The sequence below is a fragment of the Lissotriton vulgaris genome, chromosome 5, assembly GCF_964263255.1.
Source record: "Lissotriton vulgaris chromosome 5, aLisVul1.2, whole genome shotgun sequence".
Classification (NCBI taxonomy): domain Eukaryota; kingdom Metazoa; phylum Chordata; class Amphibia; order Caudata; family Salamandridae; genus Lissotriton; species Lissotriton vulgaris.
This window is the reverse complement of record NC_141693.1, coordinates 1,562,352,053-1,562,379,559: the sequence shown is the minus strand read 5'-3', so window position 1 is coordinate 1,562,379,559 and position 27,507 is coordinate 1,562,352,053. Positions and strand designations below refer to the sequence as shown.

General features: G+C 42.9%; 1 protein-coding gene across 2 annotated transcripts in view; it reads right to left on the bottom strand.

The window, feature by feature from the left end:
• LOC147715161 (immunoglobulin superfamily member 1-like) overlaps positions 1 to 25,579 on the bottom strand; it is a 235,359-nt gene extending 209,780 nt beyond the window's left edge. Inside the window, exon 1 of one of the 2 annotated variants that reach the window (XM_086923635.1) lies at positions 25,351 to 25,579. The gene's annotated coding sequence lies outside the window, so the exon portion shown is untranslated. The remainder of the gene's footprint in view (positions 1 to 25,350) is intronic. The other variant, XM_086923634.1, reaches the window with a different exon arrangement.
• Positions 25,580 to 27,507: the final 1,928 nt, after the last annotated feature.

Here is a 27,507-nt window from a genome sequence, read left to right as displayed (position 1 = left end):
TGTCTGCCTTGTGCCCCAGTGGCGCCTGTCGTCTGTTTCCAGCTAACACTTGCTAATTGAGCGTTGTAGCTGTGGAAAGCAAAGAGGAACACAGAGATGTGCCTTAAGAAAATGTTTAACAGTATTTTGTGGTAAAATAATAATTCCACTTGTCTTGACCTTACCTAAACACTTAATCTAATAACAACTGGCACAGAGTGAAATTACAAAATCTACAAAGAAACAAATGGTATTACAGCTGGAGAAAAAGCTGCCTTTCATGAACAAGCAAACTCACCGCCGCAGCCCGGCTTTAACAGGAAGCCAGGCAACCTTTGTTGGGACGGGGGCGGGGCCGGACACGCGACCGGAGCTTCCCAGGAGGCAGGCTGCAGTGGCTGGCGCATGGCTCCGGTGCAGAGAGAGGAGAGCCCTGCGTGCAGCCGGCGTCCGCCCGGGAAGCCAAAGAGCGGAGTGCCGGTGTCCCTGTGCCCGTTGACGTCGGAGTGAGCTCCTGCGGAGTTGAAGTCCCGGTGAGTGGGACTCCGTGCTTGCGTGTCTGTGTGTATGCAGGGTGGAGGGGGGGAGGGGGGGGGCGGCAGTGTGTGTGTGTGTGTGTGTGTGTGTGCGCGCGCGCGCCTGTGTGTGTGTGTGCGTGCATGCAGAGGGGTGGGGGCTGGCTGTGTCTGTGTGTGAGCAGGGGCTGTGAGTTGATCTGCGCAAGCGCGGCTCAGACGTGCGCTCCCGCGGTCAAAACTGAGACTGCAAAAGTGCGCGTCTGAGTCGTGTCCACATTCCTAAATACGGGCCACATAAGGTCTGAAGCAGACACTCTCAATGCTCACGCATTGAGAGTAGGTCTGCTCGACCTAAAAAGGTGAAGTTGTTGGTAGACAGGTGCTTTACTTTATTCCATGCTATGCATTAGAGAGTACCAAAATATATTACACTGGATGGAAACCCCTTAAAGAAAATGTTATGGCAAGACCAGAAGGCTACCATTATGCAATCTTTTTGATTGTCGCAACTCATAGCAGCCCCTTTAAAGATCATAGAACACAATACAGATTCTAAAGCATATAAAAAACCAGAACCACAGTCATCTGATCTTCCTTCTTTTTGGCTGCTGCTCCATGCAGATAAGTACTGTTTAGGTGCGGTGTAAATAAGCACAGTTAGGGTGCTGTATTGACATTGGGGATGTCTAAAGAATTTTTGTTGGAGGAGGTTACAGATATTGTTAGAATCTTATTATGAGCGGCTGGGTGTGTGTTTTGTGGCAGTAGTATATAGAGCAAGTTACGTGTGAGCACTGAAATATTTTTTCTAAATGCAATTGGTGGTAGACCCCTGTGGGATGAACGAATTTATACAAATTGTGCATTCATTAGGCTCAGGAATGTAAAATAAGTCAAACCTGTTTGTAGCCGTTATTCACACAAATGCGGAACGTTGGGCAAGAGTGGGGCTTTGTGGAAGTGTGGAGGAGCGACCCAGTCTTCAAGTGTGTATGAAAATAATTGAAGGAGGTTCAGTGACGTTTGTGCATTGCGTCATAAGTTTTGTGACCTTGGCAAGTTATTGTTAGAAAGAAACTTAAATACCAGTTTGACGAATCGGTTTCGCTCGCGATCGTCCGATGGAATCAGTATTTCTTCTGAGGAATTTGAGTGACAGAACCAACCATGGAGTGTGTGATTTGAGGAGAGTTTTGAGGCATAATTTGTGACATAATAAAAACAAAATTTTGGTGGTTCAATAGTCATTTAATTTAGTGACAAAACAACTCAGATTTAGCAGGAGGTTTTAATGGAGGACAAGTTAAAGAGTGTTATTGAAAAAATAACTTCAGAAGTTGGTAGCAGAATGGAGAGAAAAGTGGATTCTTTATTACAAGCAAGGGGTATGGGCTCAGTAGAAGAACGGGTTTGGTCTGCTGTTGAGACAGCGTCTCGTGAAGAGAAAAGAGGGAAGGTCTCAAGGAAGAGTAAGAATACTGAAATCAATTTTAGTCAGGTTAAGAGAAAGAAGTCTGCAGAAGCAGTTCAAGGTTTTGATGCATGCACAGGATATGGAAGTGTCTAGGACACACAAGGAACACTGTCTTAAGGCCCAGGGAAGGAAAGGGGAAGTTCAAAGAAAGGTCGTAAGCATACAATGGTGCACTGTGATGAATCCTCTGGAAGTGTTCAGGTTGAATTGAGCTGTACATTAGATTTTGAATCTGATGACCAGGAAGGTAAGGAACCCTATGGGAGTTAGAAAGATATGTATAATGAGATATAGGCTGATCCATTAGGGGGGATTGTATGTTCGATTCCATGTTGATTAAACACCCACTTACCCTCAATGAGCTCCTTCAGCTCATGTTGCAGAATATGTGTAATCCTAGTTGAAGAAACACATTCCTAAGGGGGTGAGAATAAGGTTGAGGTTGGAGTGCCCAAGACCTACTGTGGCAAATAAGGTGATGATCAATCAGAGTTGGGTGCAAAAATGTAGCTTTAATTAGGTAAGGGGGTTATGATCGTCATAAAGGACTGGATATGGGTTTGAGAATATGACAAGACAGATTAATTGACATGATTGGTCCTTTGAACAAGGTATTTTATATGACTGAGGAGGCTTATGAAAAGGAGAAAGAGTTGAATGTAGAGGAATTAATACAGCGGGAGAAGCACCCAGTTTGCCTTTTTGGAAATGCTAGTACAGCAATTTCAGTGAAGCGCAGAAAGAGCATTTTGCTCAAAATTGATTCGAAATTGGTGGATTGTTCAAGCAATAAGTCAGGGCCCGAAGCAAATGGTCTCCTTTTTAGGAGTAAGTTCATTAAAGATATGTAGAAGTTTGTAGGAGCATACTGCTCTATTCAGAAGTAGAAAAGCAACATTAAGAAAGTTAAATAGGGTTTTTGATTTGGCCGTGTGAACAAGGGGCCGATTTTCCGGCTGTGGACCGGGAATCATGAGGAACTCTTTCTCTTGGGGATTTAGACCCTTTCAACAGATCCAGGGATCAGGCCAGTCAGCTAGAGTCTTCCTCATAGGGAGAGACTTAAAGTAAGAGGGACTTGTGGAGAATGCAATACCCGAAGTTCAGGTTAAAATTGGGCAACCGACTTGCTCAGTTTCACCACAACTGGGTTCAAAATACCAATGATCCTTGGGTTTTGGAAACAGTGCAGGGCTATTGCACCAATATCATAGAAGAACCTGTGCAATCTTGGGTTCCAAAAAGTCTGATGTCCAGCAAAGACCAGTAAAGGTTGGTGGACAAAGAGGTTCAAGAACTGTGGGAGAAAGGTGCCATTGTGGAAGTGTTGCAGGATTTGGAAGGTTTTTAAGCAATATTTTCCTAGTGGAAAAGAAGGACAAAGGTATGCCGCCAGTGATAAATTTGAGGAGACTGAACAATTGGGTGGTTTATCACCATTTCAAAACAGAAAGTATGCATGTGTTAAGAGACATTTTGCATAAGGGATTGTTTAACTCAATTGGACTTGAAGGATGTCAGTCAGTCAGTCAAAATACTTTATTCGATAATTCAATATCACAAAAAGACAATGATAAACAAAATACAATCAATTACAATCACACATGTTAAATTTCTTTAAAAAACAGCCAAATTTAAAAAGACGTTAAAAATTCAAAAACATTAAAAAACGATCAGTTCACAGAATGGTAGCTACCATAATAGGTCATTTGTTTAAAAAGACAATATATACAGAAAGTGCATTTTTATAGGAGTACATTTAAGCACGGAGTTTCATTATCTTATTTCTCTCCCGAGCTGCCCCCACCAAAAAACTAGCGACATGAGAAATAACCCTCGGACTGTCTAGTAGTTGCAGGTATAGGAGTGCGGGCCTCACTTGAATGAAGCCTGCTTCCTTAAGGATAGGCATAAGAAACTTCCTCCTTGCGGCCATATAATGGCCACAGAACCTTACAAAATGCATTGTGTCCTGCTTTGAAAAATTATCGCAGGAACACGGCGGTGCCTGATCAGAAGTGTTCCATTCCGTGAGTTGACCCAATGTTAAATAAATCAAATTTAAGCGAAAACGCGTTAAAAGAAACCTATGATAGGGTCGATTCACTAAAACCAAGTAAAGTTCAGGACAAGGGGGGTTAGCAACCATAATGAAGGATCTAACAGTGGTTTTTCTGAGCTCCCTTTCCTCCCTGTCGAGAGATAGCATCTGTAACATAGTCCCCTTCGTAAATGCTATGTCCCTACGGGTTACACTTTCTGGGGAGTGAAAAAGCTCAGGTCTTCCAATTTTCTGAAAACCCTGTTTGACGATTAATTTTACTTAGGTTGTCTAAACTAAGACAATCCTTAAGAATAACATGATTCAGGGAGAGTTCATCGTTCAACCAGGTCTTCAGCCAAGTTATTAGTGGGGCTACCTTCCACATGTCTGTCATAAAACCAACACCCAACTCTGAATGCAATGCAAAAGAAGAGGTTGACTGCGGCACCAATAAGATTGATCTCATGAATTTATTTTCGGTGATTTGCAAGCAGTCCGTAGTACTGTATCTCCAAAGTGAGCAGCCATACGTGGCTACTGCCAAGCACTTAGCTTTGTAGATGTTTAACAGAGCTGATATGGGCCTAGCCCCAGGTTTTTTGCTAAAGGCCATGATTGCCATAGAGGTTCTAGCAAAAGAAATATTTCTTGCTTTAATCTGTGGGCGCCATTTCCCCCTCTCCTCAAAAATAATACCCAAATATGGAAAGGTGGGGACTCTGCTAAGTTCCTCATTGCAACAGAAAAAAAGTTTTTATATTTTTCTTTCGAGATCCTCTCCCAGCTATCATTATTTGTGATTTTTTTACATTTATTTTAAGATCTAGGGAATTCATAAAACGACCGAATGCATCCAACAATCGTTGAAGCCCCACCCCAGTTCGTGATAGAAGCACAGCGTCATCCGCATACAGGAGAACCGGTATACCCAGATCTGAAGGATGCTTATTTAACGATTCTGATTTGAGAGTCTCATCAGAGGTTTTTACAGTTCAGATGGGATGGAAGGATGTGGTAGTTTGTGTACCTATTATGGGCTCTGTCGTGGTTTCTGAAGGTTTGTCATCCAATGGTGACGTTTTTAAGGGAAAGAGGTGTAGAAATGAAGACATATCTGGAAGACAGTTTGATTATGTATCAGGAATGATCAGAAGTGAAGTGTTAAATGGACTTGGCAGTGAATTTGCAGAAGAGGTTGGGCTTTGTGGGGAACAGGCAGATGTTGAGTCTGGAACCAAGTCAGGAGACTCCGTGTTTTGGGGCTTTAGTGGATACTGTTGGAGGATTGTTAAGGCTTATGAGGGGCAAATTGAAAAGGGTAACAAAGAAGATTCAAAAGGTTTTAGATCAGATTTTACTGAGGGTGTTGGGTCGAATTGCGGGTCTTTAGTCTTCAACAATACAGGCTATTTCTTCTGGTCCTTTGAATTATGAGGCACTTCATCAATTGAAGGCATTGGTTTGAGATATAAAGAGAAGATAGTTCTTTCCTTGGAAGTGAGGGCGGAGCTTCAGTTGTGATTAAAGAGCACGGAGTCTTGGAATGGGAGACACATTTTTGGATAAAATCCGGAATTGGGCAATGGAGTTGAATGCAAGCTTAGATGGTTGGGGTGCAAGTTGTGATTCAGTGTCAACCGATAGACGTTGGTCGGAGGAGGACAGCAAGCTGCACATACAATGTCTAGAGTTGCTGTCAGGATCTTTTGCAATAAGATATTTCTGAAGGAACAAGGTGAAATGTATGGCCCTGTTGAGAATAGACAATGTTTTAGCAGTGAGATATGAGAGCAAGTAGGAGGCATAGCATATACCGGGATTGAACATTGAGGTGGTATATTGGTTTTCAAAGAACTTCAAAGATTACAGAGATTGGATGTTAGACAGGACAGTTTTTTTACAGCTAGAGCGTGTTTGTGGTCCTTTCGGGTGGATCTGTTTGCGAACAGGTTGAATATACAGGTGAGGAAGTTTTTCAATTGACGTCCGGATCCAAAGTCGATGGGGATAGATGCATTCTGTCAGGATTGGAGAGTTATTCATCCTTATATGTTTCCACACTTTTCAATGATTTCTTGGATTACTTCACAAGTGGAAGGAGGCAGTTGGGATAGTTACACCTCTCTGGAGGGCCCAGGTTTGGTTTCCCATACTTCTGGAGTTGTCAATAGACTATCTGATTCTTTCACTAAGGTTCTAGGGAATTCTGGTTGATCCAACAAGAAAAGTGCAAGATTTGGTGAGTATGGGTCACTTGATGTTGGTGGCTTGGAGAATTTCAGGAGAGAATGGAAGTTGTAAGGCCTGTCACAACAGGCGTCAAAGATCATCAAGGAATCTTGGAAACCAGTTATAAGGAAGTTGTAAATACTGGCATGGCAGAAATGGTTTAGCTCGTGTGTGGGACGGGATTTTGATCCCGATTCAGTGGACGTAGTAGAGGTGGTTAATTATTTATAAGAAATGTTTCAGAGAGGTTTGTCATATAGGACTTTTAATGTAAACAGATCAGCAATTGCTGCTGGGCATTGTCTGGTTAATGGATTGTCTATGGGGCAGGATGTTTTGGTAAGGATACTAATAAGGTGTATATGAATTGCAAAACCACCAGGATCTAGATATAATTCGGTTGAGGACGTTTCAAGGGTTTTTTCTAGTTTGGAGAATTAGGCGTTGAATGGGAAGTTATCTTTGAAAGATTTGTATTTTAAGCTGACAATGTTGTTATGTTTGATTTCTTTTAAGAGGGCATCTGATGTGAGGGCTCTTGATGTTATAAGTAGGTTGTTTTCTTTTGAAGGGGTATCGTTTTATCTGACAAAAAAGACGAAAACGAATTCGCCGACAATTTTTATTCCCTTTTTTAATGATAATGAGAATTTGCGAGTGGTTCGTTGTGTAAATGCTTACGAGGAGATAACAAAGGATGTCAGATGACAGAGTGATGGAGTTGATTTTTTTTCTTTTAAGAGACCTTTTAGAGTTGTGTCATCCCCGACGCTTCAAAGACGGGTAAAGGAGGTTGAGGAGAGCTGGTGTGGAAGTGAGTGTGGTAGGGGCACATTCACAAGATGTGCAACTGCGTCTAAGGCTTTTATGATGAGAGTTGCTTAGCAGGACATTTTGAGGTGTGCAGATTGGTCAACTGATGTGACTTTTAGGTCGTTTTATTTCAAACCTGTGGAGAATGCACCATTTTGTTTGTTTGAGAAGCTTTCAATTTGCTGTTATAAATTGGGGTTTCTGGTTGGCAGAGGTATGCACCCCATCCAAAAATCAACCACAATCCTAATCAGGGTAGATCATAACACAACCTATATTATCTTGTGCTCACCCTCAGGTAGCTTAAAACAGAGTAGTCAGGCTTAACTTAGGAGGCAATGTGTAAAGCATTTGTGCAAAACTTCATACAATAACACAGTGAAACAAATACAAAGTGAAGAGTTCAGGCTGACTGCGATGGAGTTGGGTGCCAGATACAGGGCCCTCAGGTGGTTTAGCTGTTGTACCGAATGTATTGACCCAACTGCACCGATGCATCAGTTCCGTGAGCAAAACTCCTGTTCCGAAGTGCGGTGATTCTGAATGCAATACACCAGGTTTTTTTTTCTGCATTGCAGAGTTGATGTATGGATCTCCTCCACACAGTGGCGGTGATGCATCGGTTCAGAGTGCGATGCGCGGTCTGGTTCCTGTAACACTGCTCTCACAGTAGAGGATGTGTTGGTTCCACTGGAGCAAATCCCTAGGTCCACTTCCAAGGGACCAGAACTGGGGTGGCACTACTTGGCAGGATAGCCTTACAAGCAGATGAGCACAGGGGTTAAAACAGGAGGGTTTAATGTCTTTTGTGTCCCAGAGACGTAGGCAACAAGAGGCAATTCTGTAAGCCCTTGGAGTCACTCGGGGTTCAAGTGATTCAGGTCTAGTCCTTCTCACTGGGGCAGCAGGGCAGCAGAGCACCGGTCATTCTTGCAGAGCAGAACAGCGGTCCTTCTGAGTCTTGTACAGAGGTCAAGAGGTGTACTAAAGAATTGAGCCTGAGGGTCCAATATTTATATCTGGTGCCCGCTTTGAAGTAGGAGAAGGTTCTGGAGGTTTCCAGCCCCAGAGGTGTTTGGAATTTCCTACCTCCATGCCCTGGCTCTAGTTTTCTAGGGTCACAAAAAACTAATGTCAATTGCTTTGTGAGTGGTAGGTTACAGCTTCCCTCCCTCATCAAGACAAAGATGGTCCATCCTGCCAAAACCCATTGCGCCTATGTCTCACTGTCCGGGAGCAATCCACACTGACAACTGCCAGCTACAGCTAGTAATGTGACCCAGGGTGCCGGCTGCAGGCACCAAATGGTTAGGAAAGAAAATGTGGCATTTTCAGCACTGTGACTTAAAATCTAATTTTGCCATTAAAGAGGGGTTTAAATTACCATTAGTTAGACACCAACCTCAACATTCCTAGCTGCTCCCAACTGAAAGTTATCACTTAATAAAGGCAATACATTAACCCAATCTTATCCTATAAGAGAGGTATGCCTTGCAGTACAGAAACAAAATTCAAGAGTTTATCACTACCAGGGCATGTAAAGTGAAAAGACATGTCCACTTTTTAAAAACACTGCACCCTGCCCTTTGGAGAATAGCACTAATGAGGACTACCTCTGAATCAATATAAACATGTGCTACAATGCAAACTAATGCAGAGTATGGTGTTCACCAATATTAAGGTGTTTTCCCTGCTAAAGTTATGGCTGAAACTCCTGCTGACATGTGAATGCTGATGACAACGGTGAAGTACTTCTACAGGGTGGATGGAGACTGGCAGGGTGTGGGTACAGTAGTGTTGGGTGTAGTAGTGCTCCCTTCACTATTTCTTGCAGGCTGCTCCTCAAGGTTTTCTTATGACACAGGGTCTGTGATAACTGTGGAATTCACCTTATTTATGCAGCAATCGATTCCGGAGTTTGGCTGTCTGGACAGAGAATGATACTCTGCTGGAGCCATCGAAACAGGGCAGACCAAAGGTCTTAATTGGCAGTAAGAGTGAGCTTGTGTTGAACCAAAAGTGGTCTAGAACCATGGATTGCTCGATGCCTTAAAGGTGAATCTTCTGGCTGTTGGCCAAAACACAGATGTGATGCGGATTTGCATTGATTAGTTGAGGAGCTGCCTGGTGAGCTGTGTTTTGAATTCCCTGTACTCTTTGTAGTTTCTACGATATTAGTTGGAGTGCTCCAAGATAGAGAGCACTAGAGTAGTGAAGATGAGACAATACTAGAATATGAGTAGATTCTTCAAAGGCATCTCATCATGCGAAAGCTTTATTTGTTGGCTTGTGATATAAGGGATAGTGTAGTGTGGTATTCTGACAAAATACTGTATAAAAGTTATTGTGGTCACAAATATTCCAATATCATAAATATTGAGGGACAGAATATAGCAGGTGTGACTAGTCTTTTTAGCTATTTAATGTTTTTTTTAAATATAGCTGCAAATTTTAAATATAGCTGCAAATAGCCTGTATCAATTATTGTTTTTAATTAGTTCATATATTTTACCAATTTCAGTACTATAAATTATTAGTATCATAATAATATTTGTGTCTAATTTGTTTTGGTATAGTTTGTAAGTTTTCATATGAGCCTTATTTTTTTAAATGTAATTAGAACTTGATAATTTAGTAGTGGATTAATGTTGGGTTTGTAGGGTACTAGGGTGGGAAGTTTTTAAAAATGTATATTTTTTATTTATATAATAATTTTTGTGTATTTAATTTTTAATGATAATTAATTATGCACATTATTTAATTGATTAATTGTTATTTTAATGATTTGTTGATTTTAAAACATCTGTAATTGGCTGTCCATTTTTTTCATGATTAAATTGTGTTAGTTTATTTTATATATATTATTTGTTTGACTTGTAATGCTATAATTTAATAATTATTTATTGTTAGTCATATTTCATTTTTATAATATTATTTATTTTTTATTAGTTTGTATTGTTTGCCGGTGTTTGTTTTTTAGGGTGATAAGGAGGGAAGTGTTTTAATTTTAAAATATTTTTTAGATTGTGTTTAGATTTAACTTTTTAAGTTGAAATATATAATTTGTATGTTCTATTTAATAATGCATTTATTCTTTTATGTATGTTATAATTTTTTGGACCCTATTTAAATTTGTTTTTTTAAAGAAATAAGAAGTGGGAACAGTAATTCTGAGTCCACCCCTCTAAAGTACAATACTATTTCTTCTGTGGCGTAGATTGGAGCCCCTACTTGTGCTTAGGTTGGAGTTTGAATACTAAATGTGACAGTTGCAAGTCCAATACTTTTTCTAATGTTGCTTGGGTTAGAGTGGGAATAGTAGGTCGAACCCCTTCAAAGTCCAACACTTTCCTTACTCTTGCTTACATTGGGGAGATGATAGTAAACCTAACCCCTTCGAGGTACAAACCCTTTCCTACTTTTGCTTATGTTAGAGTGGAAATTATAAATCTGACCCTCTCAAAAGTCTAACACTGCGCCTGCTTTCTCTACTGTTGCTCAGTAAGCTTCAAAATAAATTGAGGATCTATGACTGTTTGAGAGTCTCTATCAGTGAGATATCCACCAATATACAAATTATAGACAACTGACAAGCAATGGAGCTTTCAGAGACACCCTGCTAGATGCCTTGTTAGAAATATCAACCAAAAATATTATCCTGTACATCCTTGGAGACCTGAAAATTTTGTTTTACAAAACTAGATTGCTTCAGCCAAGAAGCATCAAAACATGTCTGGAAATTAACAATGTCTGCCATCTGCAAACATATTTCCGGACTAAGACACTGAGCAATACACACATTACATGTAATCTGCATCCATCCAGAAAAGGTTATGATCAAAAGAAGTGTGCCCATCTCATGAAGTGGCCATTGTTTTCTTTCTTTCACTCATAGCATCCCATCAAAACCTATTTTCACGCCAGTTCTGTCTTCTATAACATATAGGCAATGGACTATCTAATCAATATAAAACAGCTGTATAATTGGCTACACAAAGAATTCAACACATGTATCCCTCTCAAAACCTCCAAGGAGGGGGCACAGCCAGAATGTTGCACCTCTCCAGAGCACCACTCCAAACGAAGTTGGCTAAATCAACCAGCATTTGCAAAATTTTGCATCAACAAAGCATAGACAAAGGGGCTTCACGGAAGTCCCAGGTCCTTCCAAATCCAGCAACGTAGTGCAGTGCAAGCAACAGCTATGAAGGAAAATATTCTGGCACTTCTTAAAGATTTCTGTAAAGAGGTTCCATCCTGGAAGCAGGACATCTGCAAAAAGATTTCAGACCAGGATAATCACATCCAAAGAACCGAAACATGCTTAGATCAAGTTGAAACTGAATTAGCCCTTAATTCTAACAAGATTTCCCAGACGATGTCTACTTTAGAGGTACATCAAAAACTGATTAACAAACTAGATGACAATGAAAACGGATCAAGGAGAAATGCAAAAAGGAAATTTGGCCCTCCACGTACTCTCAAGAATCCACATTTTCAAGAAAAAGGAGGCAATTATGTTGGCAACTCGACAGCAAGAACTACTGGTATTCAGGGGTGACACGCTGACTCTCTTTCAAGATATCTCCTTTCATAACCTAACTAGATGCAGAGAATTTAAAGAGACTTCTGCCTGTCTGAAGCAAGAAGGAATACCCTATTGATGGGGGTATCCATTCTGCTTGCACAAGGTGTATTGTAAACACGGCTCATCCATGGTGTTGTAAGGATGGCACTATGAAAAGTGGCGCCTTGCTGTTTTTGCCCAGCAATGCGTCACTTTTCATAAATGAGGCCCAAAATATTTAGGCATTTACTGCCAAAAAAAATCATCCCATCGCCATAGGGCAAAAATCCCACCTGTACTAAAGACTCTTCTTAGAGATGGGGAAGCTATAAATACCTTGGTTGGGACGAATGACGAGCTTTAAGATGGATTTCTGACCCATCTTTTCCTATGTCCTCCAAACTCTTCCGACAAAGATAACACAGTTCAATCATAGATCATAACCAGAAATAATTTTTATTGTTTGTGTGGAGCAAACTGAGATCCTCGGGTTCCACGTGCCTGCTGCGGAAAGGAGACTGGGATTTCCTAACATCAAAACCTATGTTTAAGCAGCCCAAGTCCACACATCCATGGATTGGGACCAACATATCAAACTTAAGCAGTGGGCACACATATAACAAAGTGTGATGCAAAATCGACACCTTACTTACTTCCTCCATAATCTTATTTGAATACTGGCATCAGAGAACACAGAACATTATCCTTGCCCATGACAGCAATGACACATAACCCAGTGTTCCCCCAGAGCTTTCTGATCAAAGATTTGGAGCCTGATATAATCACAATACCTCATTATTAAGAAAACCTATTTTCGTGGGAACACTCATCACAAGCGAGGAGGAGCTCATCATGGGTTGAATAGGGTGTGGACGAAGCGTACTACTTACAGATAGTACAACTACTTCACTGGGCAACCTCACAAAGGGTTACCCTGTCAGCTTGTAGGGATAGAACGCCTTTAGAAAACCTGTTTCCTAATAAACAAGCCCGCAAATCCATAATATAGCGTCAACGGGCTATATCATATCATATTTACAAAACCTAAACATAAGTATGTTCAGTACTGGGAAAGGGGCCTAGGAACTGAGATTCTTTAGAATACCTGGCTAAAAATATGTCAAAGCGCATGTGTCCAGCACAAAGAAAATGCTTATAAATGACTAGCCGGCAAGTACTTATCCCCTACCCGCATACACGCTATAAGTGGAGGCACCACGCTTTGCTGGAAAGACAAAGGGGAACCTTTTTCCACATGTGATGGTCATGCATATATGTCCAAGTCTACTGGAATGAAATCTTATCCAACATTAAATGAATATGAATTACCTGCTCCTGTGTGAAACTGGAGAGAATAGTATTGTTCCACTCACCACCCAAATAGGCAAACTAATATCACAACCACTGGCGTAGCTAGGGGGGGCGGGGCCGGTCTTCCCCAGGCGGCACTATTTGGAGGGCGGCGGCCACGCGGCACTGGCCCGTTGCGGCAGCCTTTATAATTTATTTGGGGACATTGACTTCTGTCAGTCAGTCTTTTCCACGCTATACCCTGGATAGTGTTTCATGTTTTTTAAAAGTACACAGTTTTAATATTTCAATTCTGCACCTCTACATTAGCACATATTTTAAAACTAACTAAGGTCTGATCTAAGCTAGTGATAAGTTGAGTACTGAACACCTAGAGTGAGTGAGATAAATGTCACCTGACCCCTCTGATTGGTAACGTTTTGTTGGCTAGTACATTAATAGACTGAGCCCTATAAAAATCCCCCCCTCCCCCTGTTTTTAGGGCTCGTCTGGTGTTGCAGCGCGAAGCGCTGCCGCCAGCGAGCCTTATTGTTGTTGTGTTGACTCCCCCAAGTGGTACAGACCGGTGCACAAGCATACTCCGGTCTGTGAATGCGCTTCTAAGGCGAAGACTGCAGGCGCCCCCACTGGCACGAGCCGCAGGGAACGGCAACGTGCATGCTCACGGCGTCACGCTCCTCCCCTCCCGCATCTCTTCCAAGGCTGTTCTGCTCCAGGCTGACTTGTTTACCTAAGAGCTCTGGCTCTCATCTCGAGTGAACTCTGCAGACTGTGCTGGCTCCCAGCCAGTTAAAAGGTGAGTGAAAGGGAGGTGTGTACATGAATGTGTGCATTGAGGCTTCAGTGCATGCCTGCTCACGAGAAGCACACGTGTTTGCTCTTGTTCAGCTTTGCAATTCCTTTAATCAATGCTATTGCACATCGGCAAAAAGAACACAAATGCGAGTTTGCAGATACAGAAAGCATCAGCAAAAAAAGTGTGATCATTGCCGTCATGGTACTGGTCATCCATGTTGAGGATACGTGGTCTCGAGCCACCACCGCTCACGATGGAGACGCTCGTCTCGCGCATGTGCGCAGTAGGTTCACAGAGGGAGCACAGTAAGGAGCAGACATGCTTAATATTTTAAAGCCTTCCTGGAATTCAAGCGGACAAACTCCACCAACGTATGCCCTGAAAAGTTTTCCCAGGCACTTGAGTGTAACAAACCAGAAACGTAAACAGACACTGCCTGGGCCTGTGCTGTATACACCGTCTCGTGAGCGGGAGAGAGGCGTGCTTGCCAGCTTAACCCGGAAGCCTAATGTTTGATCAGATTTGTCCAAATACACGGGTGCCAAGAAGCCCTTATTTCACAGCGGGGAGATCTGTAGTGACTGTGGGGCTAGTTCAGTCAGATCCGTGTGCGTGTCAGTTGAATTGCTTCAAGGGAAGCTTCTCTTTTACCCTTCACATACAAAGTGAACTTGTATATGTTTGCATAGATGCACACTCTTGCACCATGAGCATTTACAGCCATATACCTTACTCACCGAAGTGGCGTGTCTTCTGTAGGAGCCCTTACCACTTTTCTCATCTTGTTCCACACACCTGTTTTCTCTAATTCTTCTAGAGCAAAATATTGCTTTTGCTTTTTTCTTCACATGGAAAACCTTTATCCTTCTTTAGTATTTCTCACCCCTCACACACTACTGTAAAATGGGGTGTCTATGTGCTTTCTTACACATACTGCACCACTTGCTCCTGATACACATTTAACACTACAGTGTAACTTGGCAAATGCATTAACAACGTTTATGGATCCCATATGCGCGGGAAGCTTCTTTAACACTCCAGAAACCTGCCTAAATGTCTCCTGAGTCCGAGTGAAAATGTGCACTCTTGTCGGGAATTACACCATAATTAAGTGGCATCTCCGGGTACAAGTACAGGCAGATTCTAGCGTGGAACACGGTCGCATATTGCATGGTGCCCTTTTTGCCCTTTTTGGATTTGCTTACTCCGAAGGTTTTGCAAATCGGCACATTGTTACTATACTCCATCTCATAAACATTGCTTCTAGTGGTATTTCAGCATCCAAGAATTGACGTTTTAGCCCCTCCCGACAGGGTCCAAGCCCATGAACTTCGTCTCAAACACGAATTTATTCAAAACTAAAGCGCCTTTTGATCAAAAAGCACAAAGCCTATGGACAGAGACGAGAGATGTCCTGACAAGGTTTCGTCTCCAAACCATACACAAACCATACACTTGCTAGCCTTCCCTCGCTGTCATTGTAAAGTCCCAGCAGAACAAAACACTATCCTCTTTTTTGCATATTCAATACTGCACAAAGAAGACGGTTCCTTCCCCCAATATTACAAGTACAACAAACCAGATCTCATGCTGCGGCCTTTACTTATTTGCAATGGTTGGGAAATTAAACTGTTATTTATGCTGTTTTAAATCACATCTTAACTGCTGTAAAGGTACGATCTAATCATTGAACGTTCTTCCTATCATACTGATGTTTTTAATATTTGTTTTTAACAAATGTCTCTAATTTTATGATGTATTCTGTGTTTGTCTTCTTGCTGTGGCTTTTATGTCTCATTAGTGCCGAAAAAGTATCTTGGCTGACTGACTAATTAATTAACCTAATGAGACATTTTACCAGTTTTAATGCGGCTGTCAGTTGTAGTTTGCATTTTGTTCCAGCTAGACATAACTCTTTGTCCTGATGCCAGTTTCCTGTCGTGGTTTGGGTCATCATCACTTACAAAGTTGCTGGCTATTCTCCACCAGCGCTACGTCATGACAGTGTCAGGAGGCACTAACCTTTGTGCTCGGAATCTGACGGGAGAGATGCACTTTTCGGTCTCCGACCACCCACACAATCAACTTCATATACAGAAATATAAGGTTCAGTAGTAGAAGTCGGGGAAGTGGAGTAGAATAAGAGAGAAGCAAGAGACATTAGACTCCATCTCTTGGATCCGTTTCATCTTTCAATCAAGTATGTATGCAGGACGTATTGGATATCTTAAAGACAAAAATATATTTTAAGCAACTTCTCATTAAGGTTCCCCTACCAAATATAAATGTAATAGTAAGTGAATATTCTTTAGCTAAATCTCTGTGTAACTAACTCTCTCTGCCTCATTTATAGTTGTTTTATTTGTGCATCCTGAATATGATAATAAAGGGCTAGATGTACGAGCATGTCATTTAGCGACTCGCAAATTGCGCTCAATTGCGAGTCGCTAAATGCCATTTAGCGATTCCTAATGGGGTCGCAAATTGCATGCCTCCTGCATATTAATGAGGCACTCGCAATTTGCGACCCCATTAGGAATGGCTTGCCCGTCCAGGTATGGTGGCCTGCTGGGCTCAGCAAACCTCCATATGAGGCACTGCTTTTAAATAAAGTAGTTTTTAAAAAAAATTGTAATGCAGCCCATTTTCCCTAAAGGAAAACGGGCTACATTTAAAAACAAGCATTTGCAATGCAATAGGTCTCGCATTTGGGAGACTTTGAGCTACTAGCATTGTAAATGACAAACCTTTTATCTATGTGTTGGTTTTGAAAGCATAAATAAAAGGCATAGTCATTTACAATGCCAATGGCTTAAAAATTCGCAAATGCGAGACCTATTGCATTGCAAATGCTTGTTCTGTCTTGGTAGTAAATTGTTCTTTAATGTCAAAAGGGATTTGCTAGAGCGGCAGCGCTATCGTTTCCAGCTGGTGTCCCAGCTGAGTAAAAAGGGGTAGATAGGAATCACTTTAAAGCTCCCGTGAACTTGACATGTTCATTCATTCTCTCATTTTCATAAGGAAGAGTTGCAGACCATGGTAGTTAAGAGGTAACCTTTTTGCCACCAGAACAATCCAAGAATTTCTAAGCATTTCTTGAAAAGTAGGCCTTCTGTTGTGATTGCACCATGTACATTTCCTGCTCAGTTGTGGAGTGTTATATAAGCTGTCAATAAAATAGTTTAGAAGTAATTGTTCCTTCAAAGTGCTGCCAGTGGAGGAATATAGTTTGTGTTTAAGCCATACCCTTAATTACATAATCTATGCATGCCCCTTTAAGAGACCCCCCCTTCTTTCAGCCAACTTAGTTAAAACCCTAATGTCAAGCTCCTCCATTGCTGGTGCTTTGCTGAAGTTTTAAAATGATCATAAGAGTTTATGGTTGCTCAAATAGGTGGTATTTATATGTTTCCCTCACCTTCATTGCTTGGTTTTGCGCTTGAAAAAGTGTCACTCATAGACGTTGAAATGTCACTCATAATTACACTGAAATTCTGAAAATGTCACACATCGTAATCTGAAACCGTGGCAGCTATGGCTGCGCTGCCCAGAGTGTTGGCAAAAACAAGCAGAAAGTCCTGCCCTGGCCTATGCTTGTCGCCTGGCAGGCCAGAGGGCGAGGCCAGCACCCGGGTCATCTGTTTGATTAGATGCGGTCCATCTTCTTGGGTACCTTGGGCACTCGGCCATGCTGCAGTTCTAGCGGAGTGTGGGCATCAGATCCCTTCAGTCTCTCGGGCTGGACTGGGGCTGCTTGCCTGGTGTGGGAGACCGACTACCGCCCGCCTGATGCACTCGGTGACACTGGTGCCGAAGAACACACAGCCACGGTGCGTTGGTGATGCGCGGAGCTGCCCGTGAATATGGTGGACCCAGTTAGGGGATGCTTGTTTCGGAAATTATTATTTTCATGACTTGAAAGAAGTCTCCTTGCTCTAGAACATATTTATTCCACACCATGGCTTGGAGCTTTCATCACCCCCACTTTCCACACACATTTATTAGTGCTTTTCACTAGGACTCAGTTTACCTCTCCACTGGTCCCTCGATTGTATGAAGCAGCTTGGACTTAAAGCACAGAGTCTGACTGAAGTGTGGACATCTCGAGCCACTGGAATTCCTCCAAGCCCCCGCAGCTAGACCTCGCCCTTTCTCTGCATCTGCGCCCCTTTAGTGGCCATGTTAGGAGGATTCTCAAGCCTCCTGAAGCTTCCCTGTGCTTTGTGTCCGTCTGAAGCCTCCGCCTTTCCATATACAACTTCAGAAAAAGAGCTTAGTTGACCAAAGCAGGGCGGTCCCTAACAGCCAGAGGAGGTGTAACAATTATGTGGCTCGAAGAAAAGGAGAGTTCACACGTCATGTAGTATTTGGTGTCAGGTCGTGACTTGTCATTTCCGGTCTTGTGTGTGATACTAGCTCAGGCTTCTGAACATATTTACGCTCTATGAGAGATGCAAGGTGCATTCTGGGATATGAAGTCCTGTCTACTCTATATTAAATGCAATGCATTGTATTCCGTTCTATTTTACATGGCCTTGTATTTTTGTGAGGTGTGTGTCCAAGGAAATCGCTGTTTAATTTATCAGATTGTGTAGGGTATGCCGGGAGTGAACATCGCATCCAGAGGGTTGTGGGACATATTGGTTAACTTCATCCAGTGCTGCCTGTCTGTGTTATTACAGTAAGGTTCTACTTTTACATGAAGTCAGACATTGCGAGGCAGCACGTGCTGCACCTTTTCAAGCCAGGTCACTTGAAAGCCCTGCAACTTGCCGCACATCTCGAGTCAGTGCATAGAGTGAAGTAATGGTATCTCTCACTCTGCTAGTTTCTCATAAAATTAAAGATGTGCTTGCCTTTTCAACTAGCAGCGCCTAGTGCGCAGTCATGATTATCTTCAGCTGCCTGCTCTGTTACAAGATGTAGTTTTGCAGTCACTCACAGCCTGTGTCTGTTGAATCCCTCGTTTTTACGAGACGTGCCACTCCACATACAGCCGCACTAAAGTCGTGTTAGGCTGCTCGGGGTTTCTGAGCCACAATGTGTCACTTAAGTCAGAAGAGCCTAGTGTAGCTCTGACAGCATGTGGGGCTCATGGTGTGATCTGTGCCTTGGGCAGATAGAGGTTCCCTAACCGGGGGAGGGGTGGGCGCAGACCTCTTGGGGTTAATGATTTTTATTACGGTTGGAGTCAAGTTAGCTTTTGGAAAAAAACAATTCTACTCATTTATGTTGCATTTTTTTATTCAACCCCAGCGTGTTTCCCTTATTTTCATTACTTAATGTTACTCTCGTGAAGGATGTCACTCATTGTCAGTGAAACGTCACTCATAATTTCACTGAAATTATGAAACGTCACACATAGCCATCTGAAACCTTGGCAGCTATGGTGATTTCTCTGTTATGTGTAGAGGGAGTGGGTTGCAGGCTCTGGCTTTGGACACAGTGACAAACCGGAACAGTCACAGGGGCAGTGTTTTAAATGGGCCTGCACTTCAAAATACTCTTCTCTTCAGTAACTGAACTTTTGCTTTGGAATCGGAGTATTGTAGCATTACAGAGGTGTTAAAAGTACTACAATGTTTCTTGTATATTGAGCAGTTTTCGGGCAACACACAGTGTCAAGTAAACTCTTGTGATTAATTTACCTGCTGGAGAGAGATGGGAGTTTCATCTACTGGCAGGTTTCATTTGTGTGAGGTAGCGCAGGTGGTAATATCATAGCTGCCAAGTATGTGCATTGCTAATGTGACATTTCCATTGATGCAGACTTATGAAAGACATTCCACCGCGAAATGTGACACTTCAAAAACATTTTATACGGTGTTAAAATAATGAGTTGCATATTCATTGTGCTTTAAGTCATAGGCTGGGACATCGTAGCACTTTAAATACAGAAGTCGTTAACCACCACTCCTTCCGCACCACCATCACCAGGAATCTATTCCGTTACTGTCTGGTTACACACATCTGTAGTAACGGAATTAATCAATTAAATATCATAATGCAAACAAATGTATTTCCTACCGATTACTTTAACTTGGATTTATCTTTAAACATACAGTGTGCCTTTATTTTATATGCTGTTACCTGAAGGTGAAGACAATCGAAACTTGGGACAGAATAAATATATTTTGTCCTTCCAGCTTTGTTTTTAACTTACTGCCCCTCCCAACCCTCTTGCCCCTTCTTTTCATCTGGCCTGGTACTGCCCCATCTGCAGAACTCAAGTTAGTCTAGTTATCAGGTGCATTGGACTCACCTGTAGTATACTGAAGGTGCTGCCAGGAGAATTGTGATCAAACCAGCGACGGCTCGTGGAGGGAGTTACGGTGGGGCAGGAGGGTGGGGAGGGGGAGGGGCAGGGTGGAGGTTGCTAAAAACCGGCATATGGATAATTGCAGGTAAGTAAACAATTTAATTAATAAAACGAATTTCGTAGTGTGCCGTGCATCGCAAAATGCAATGCAGTGCGAGCTACGAAATTCGTTTTATTAATTACATTGTTTACTTACCTGCAATTATCCATATGTCGGTTTTTAGCAACCTCCACCCTGCCCCTCCCCCTCCCCACCCTCCTGCCCCACCATAACTCCCTCCACGAGCCGTCGCTGGATCAAACCCAGTGTGGTGGACCGGTCTGCAGACATTGCTGAGGTCATAGACGGGGCAGATAGGATACATGGGTCCTGTACAAGCTGATGTTATGAGTGAGATGTCACAAACAGGGTAGGTAGAACTGATATAAGTTTTGGGTTTCCTTCTGCTTTTCCTTCATCAGCGCAGCTAAGTGGGGGTGGTCTGTCCTAGGCGGCACTGTTTTGGGGACGGGCTGTCTAGCCCTGGGCCGTGTCATATATGTGCATGTAACTTGCATGATCGAGGTAACTACTAGCGGCGATACTACGTGTCTCTCTGACCTCTTTCAGGTGCTCACCGTCCTTTCCCTCTCCCCCCCCCAGGGGGCGGCAATCTGAAGGATAGACCCGGGCGACACAAGCTCTCGCTACGCCTCTGATCACACCTCTTGGGTCCTGCCAGAATGCATCTGGCACAGATTTGTAAACAACAAACAGTCCCCTCCCTGCACCTCTGGTGGAACGAAGTCTGAAATATCCTCACCACGGAGAAACTGTTAGCAGTTCTCCATGATAAAGCCTGCAAAATTGATTCAACAAAGCTAGCATTCAAAACGTATTTGAAAAGGGGCCGCATCAAAGGTCTACACTCAATTAATGCACCAGAACCTGTGCACTGTTGGCCTAAATGTGATCTCTCCCTCCCCATTCAATACTTCGGACATGGGGCAACCCTTTATACTCTAACATTACAAACTTTTCATGACCTTACACTAAATACTTGTAGATAAGTATCCTGGAACTATTATTTGCATTCAAAGGATAAACTCAGATTACCTGAACTGTATTTACGTGGTTGGGTTGTTTTTGTTTAGCTTGTGCAGAACTAACGACGATGTGGATAGATGATGAACTGAAGAAGAAAAAAAACTCTATACTCTCTAATCTCTCCTCTATGTCAATGGAACAGCTCAAGAAGCCCACTAGGTAAAACACCCCCCGCCCCAGAGACTGTATAGGATCTATGAATACATAATCACAAAATCAACAAGAACTCAAGGAGGCTTGTTAACCTCAAATGCCCCACTGAGCAATGTACAAAATATTATCAGTCCACAATTCTGCAATCATATGACTTTTGCAACCCATTGACAAGACACTAGAACTCTTTTTTGATCATCAATACATCAAGATCTTATTCTAAACCAAAGAAAATTATCCACAAAGGAAAAATACCCCATCCTTGCACCTTTCATGCAACTCCTTTGTTTGGAATTCTGTGACCTACGTAGGCCAGTGGACCAGCTTGAACACACTGGGTCCATGCTCTCAACAAACCTTCAAGGAGTTACTAATATCTAGTTAAATATCTGCAATAAACATAATCAACAATTCGTTAACAACAAGTCTGTTTCCCTTAGACCTTAAGATATCCACTTCTTAATACAATCAACATTAATCGAGCAGACCTAAACAACCACAGGGCAAAGCCCAATGGATCATTCCTTGGAAAACTGGTTAAAAGGACAGCCTTCATCCAGATCTCCAATATAAGCATTAAAACCTTACAGACTTGGAAGAAAAGCAGAAGCATTCAGAGGATTTGAGGACAGTGCACATCATGCAGTAATACTGGCAAAGCCATTATGTTTTGACAATATTAGTGGCCCTAAAGACTAAGAACAATGTCAGGATGTGCAATGACTACTGCACCGTAATGCCAGACTGGTACACCGTCCTGTGTTTAAGATGCACTATGTAGTCTTGTCGGGAGCCCCTTAAAAGACCTGAGCAGTGATTTTTTTCCAATTGGTCTCCGTATGAAAGGACGATGAGGAGAAGCTTCCAGTTGACCACTTCCAGTAGGCCTCAAGGTTTATCAGGACCTTCAGCAATGTCCTAGCTACAAACCTAAGACCAGTGAGCGCCATGAACCTGAGCCTTTTGAATATCATGATTACCAGAAGCATAATTGAGTAGAATGACTTGACTGCAAGAATATGCAGGGGTTTATGCTCCATCTGGACAAGAGCTCATTCTGCCGCTCAAGCATCAAATATATCAATCACATCCTCTCTGTGAGAGGAACAGAAGTTCATGTGGAAAAGGGCTGCAAGGTTATCTAGAGTTCTGCAACAATTACTAATGACCTCCTCGGATTGGCGAAAATCTGCAGGCATTTTACCAAGCTGACTAATATGCACCCATAACCCGAAAAAACTCAAACAGAACAATAGTCCACTAGCAAAACTGTACTCCCAGAAATGAATGCTTTTAGGACCATGGTGGACAGCAGGTTGTGTATGGGCCTTTTTTACCCTGACCAATAAGTTACAAAGTGCGCCAGTTCTGGTATTCAGCCTACCTTCCGATAAAGATGAGATCTTTCAAGCACTGGAATCTTTACTCATCAAGGAGAAGATAAAGCTGCAAAACCTTTGGTGGGCAAAGTCTGACCAATGAAGAGAGGGTGCACAAAAGGCAGCTCCTTGAGTTGGAAGTGGAATGTCACCAAAAATCGTCACAAATTCTACATCAAATTCATTGTAAGTACAGATAACAACATGAAGATTTCAGCTAAGTTGCTAAGAAGGCTAGAACCAGACATTATTGCTACTAGCACTTTCCCCCATGACTTCTAATGTATGTATGTATGTATGTATGTATGTATGTATGTATGTATGTATGTATGTATGTATGCATGCATGTATGTATGTATGTATGTATGTATGTATGTATGAGCAAAGGAGTAGCCACGAAATTATACTACCCCACCCCCCTTTGAACAAAACCTGTAATGACTGAGTGAGCAAAGAAAGTAAGCCTGGCCCTTCCTATAATAGTTCCCTTCACCATTACATCCACTCATCTGTCTATCCATACTGCCCTCCTCCCACCCATCCATCAGCCGTTCACCTTTAAATCCTTCCATCCATCCTTTCATTATTCTGACCATCCATCTGTTCATAAAGTTGGCAAACCTTTTACTCATCCATCCGCCTTTTCACCTTTCTATTTGTCCAGCCTGACTGCCATCCAATGACCATTAACTTGACGTATCAAGGGTCTGTCATCCTTGCACTCTTCCAGCCATTCATCCTTTCACTCTTCTATTCCTCTTTCCATCTGCATATCCATCCCTCCATCAGTCCTTTCCCACTATCTTCCATCCTTTCACCAACTGATGCTTTCACCCTTCTATCCATCCTTTTAGCCATCCATCCTTGCACTTTCTTTCTTCTTTTCATGCACCATTCCTTTTACTTTGCCTTTCGTCCTTTCATAATTCTCATTTGTGCCTTTCATTATTTCCACTCTGTCTTCCTTCTCCCATTTCTCCTCTCCTGGTTTCTAGCTACTACAATTCTTTCTTTTTCACACATTCTTTTTTCTAACTTGCCATTCTCTCTCCAGCACTGATTTTACTTTCTTCTTTGCTTTTATCATTTCTTTATCTCCCTCCTTTACTGAACTCGACCCCCAACTCTTAGCCCTCCACTCCTATTCCCTTAGCACGTTTTATGAGCTCGTGCCTTCAGCTTTGTAGAGTCCAATGTCAAACTAATCACGTTTTAGTGGTAACTATGTATGCATGTGTGTATGCAGATTTTATTTGTATAGTATGAACCTAGCCAAAAGGCAGCGGAGTGAAGCACTGGTTCAACCTTAAAATACTAACATAGATGTCCTTAAGAAATCTGTCCGCGTCAAAATAGACTAACTTAGCGGCTGGAACAAATAAGGGATGGATGGGACTGTGACCACTGCATAATCGTCATCAGGTAGCTTTGAGGCGATTGGTTTCTGCACAGACTGGAGTTCATTCTAATGGAAAACCAATTAAAACAAAAGATGCCTTTGGAATGTTGTTGGAAGCTAGATCTCATTCCTGGACCATACTTCTGGACGCTTGAGTCACTTGCAACATCTACTGTGTCTTATTCTAATATTTGCAAAACTATTTGGCACATGAATGGTGCATAATACACACCCAAAGCCAAACCTATGAGAGGAGAAGGAGAACCCAGGAAAGAGAGGTGGTCTGGTGGCTAAGCCGTGGGCGTTGGAAAACGAAGGCCTAACAGTTCATCATGATTGACTCATGACTGTTGACCTGTGAATGCCACAGTTATTTTACATTGTTTTCAAATTTTTTGTACAGTGCATCTGCTGAGCGCTTCATGAATAATAACCTCTCTGCACCCCAGTTTCCTTATCTGGGGCACAGTGGAGTGCTTAGGATTGCCCCAGCCGCAGAGTTGTGTCCTATATGAATGAGTGCGCTTCGCAAGAAAGTGGAAGTGAGGTAACTAGCCCTCCAGGGATAGTGACGGGAGAACCTAGACAATATTGAGTGTCCCAAATCGTGAGTCATGGTGTTACAGATTTCTCTTCGATTACTTTTACAGAAAGTAGGAAATGTGAGTACACTAAAGCGGTGGTGGCTGAGCTCTACAACTGGTTATTTGTATGGATCTCATGGTGAAAAATCAATTTACTAAATTATCCTTCCATTCACTGAAATCAAATGGTGATTGTTCTGTTCTATGAGTCCACCCTACCCTGATCTGCAGTTGAAATTCTTTGCAAAAACCCTTAAAACCCCAGTAATTCCAGTCAATTAGTTTGTAAAAGCCATTAGTCATGTCTCCGGAATCTTCCCCTGCCAGTTCCGCCTGCTCTGCCCCTGCCCCCTGGAGAGCCCAGTGGGACATGTGCCAGCGCCCATTTACAAAGAGGAAGCCTCTGAAAAACAAATCAGAGCGGGGGACTGTAGTTTACCTGTGGACTCTCATTGAAGCCAAGCCCATTTCAGGAGGGAGACTTCTAAAACAAAGCCGTTTGGCTTTAAAAATCGGGAGTCTCCCGCATGTTTCGGACCCGTTGTCATGTGTGGTTTGTACCACAGAGGACCTGGACCAAAGGCTGTCAATGATAGATCTGGTAACTTTAGGGAGGGGAATGTTATGATATGTTATGTCACGGGATGTCTTATATCGAGTACTCACTGTGAGACGTCACTTCTTCGCAGCTTGCATACCTGAACACCTGATGTCCCTCCAGGGCGCCTCCTCTCATGTCAGGAGCACCGAGTTGAGGTCGACTTCCGGCTGCCACACTGACACCACCAGCTTCTGTGGGGACAACTCGGCCCTCGTACCTGTTCTGGGTCCCTCCCGAGAGCTGATCGAGGCCTCCTTTCCTCCGCCTTCTGTTCTGCAGTGGTTGGCCCCCTTGACCTGGGTCCGTTCTGGGCTCCGCTTGAGAGTGAGTCGAGGTTCGCTGCTCTGGGCTCTTCTGCAGGGCTGGGACTGCTATCGGCCTTGGCTCCGTGGCGCGGGACGTGGCCGGTGGCCAAAGAACAGCAGGAGATGTCTTATGGCGATGAGCGCGCCATTGTTCTCCTGGGCTCAAGGCATCCTTTGGAGCCAAACAGGATGGGCCTCTTCGGAGAACGTACAGGACGTGCAAGAATAGCCCGGGGACGCGTCCACCTGTGAGCTGCAGCCGAGGGCGGCTTAAACTCGCTCTACAGAATTGGGAATTCATCTCTCCCAAGTGAGTAAATCATTTCCAGTTAAAAAAATTATGAATCTCCTGAAGCAATTAAAACAGTTTTCAGAGTAAAATCTCAGAGTGGACTCGAAGTCTTTGATGAGAAAGGACATTATACACATCGGTTTAATAATCATTGAGCGCAACGTCTTCATCTGCAAATACAATAGTTGTGAAACTGCTGAGTGGGTTCATTATCTGCTGCAGAGAATTGGGTTTACCAGTTGGCCAAAGCAACAGAGGAAACTGTTCTTTAGTCTTTTTTATTTTTTCACAACCTGGAGTAGTCGTGGCTAGCCAGTTGATTATTGATCTAGCACATTCGAAACATTGATTTGCAATAGAAAAGCCCTGGATTGAAACAGTGGCCCTTGGTGACATGAGTCTTATGATACCTAGATACGAACTGAAGGCATAGGTTCACACCCCAACCTGGTAAAACCAACTCAGTCTTAAAATCCTCTGATGCCCGGAGGACAGGTACCTTCTTACTGAATAATATTACGGGAATATTGCTTACATGTAGGACGAGTTCCCCATTGAGGGTTTCGATCCCAGATTCATCAACTCTGAATAATTTTACAACTACTTGCCTGGATTCTGGATTAAAATGATTTGGTGTTATATCACATATGAGTATGAAGAGAATATATCCTTACTGGAGAACTTTTGTTACATGTAAAAACCTTTTCCTCCTCGGCCAGGGATCCTGCCCAGTTTCATGCGTTTATAAGAGACTAGTGAACACTACCCAGAAAGAAGCAAGGCAGCAAGTCCATGCAAGGTGCTCACCCATCTTTTTAAGGACTTCTGCCCCTCCTGCGAGTTGGCATCGGCACCGAAATCCAAGCAAGGATGCTTTCAAGACAGTACTGAGGCAGGGGCGCATCTAGGCTCATGGTGGCCCTGGGCAGGGAGCGTAGGTAGGGTGCCTATAAGAGGGGGTCCAGGCAGGGCAAAACGCGGAGGCCAGTGAAGAGGGGAAGGTGGGATCAGGGTGTTTGGAAGTGGAACAGAACCGAAGGCCGCCTAATCCCTGCCAGGGGCCGCCACACAAATATTTATCCATCCTCAGAGGATTATTATATTAAGGATATATATTGGCGTGGTGGCCCCTAGGGTTTGGTGGCCCTATGCAGGTGCACAGCTTGCACATGCCTAAGGCCGCCCCTGACTGAGGAAGCCTCTCATCTACAGAGCTCTGTTAAGGACACATCCCCCAGGAGGGATGCCAGGGACACTACCTAGAGCAGAATGAGCACCAGGGACATCTGACATGTATCAGTTTAGCCAGGGCCGGTCCTAGGAGATGTTTGGCCCCGGGCTGAATAGGAACATGTGAGGCCCCTAAGCAGCAATGATGTGGAATTGGATCGGGCTGGCTAAGTTTTTTTTTTCTTAATAAAATTAAACCAACCCCCCATGATCCCCACACCCACGACTCATGCCGGCCGCGACTAGGTTTTATCAATGGTTGTTAGCTATTTAAGCTAAATGAGTAACAACAATAAAATATTTTCCTTGCCCCTTGTTGTTTTGAACAATAAGTAGCAAACACATTTGCATAGAATCACAACTGGAATGCAGGACCATTGCTCTTTGTGCTCTGTAGAGAGGCCACATTTTGAATGATCAAGTCATC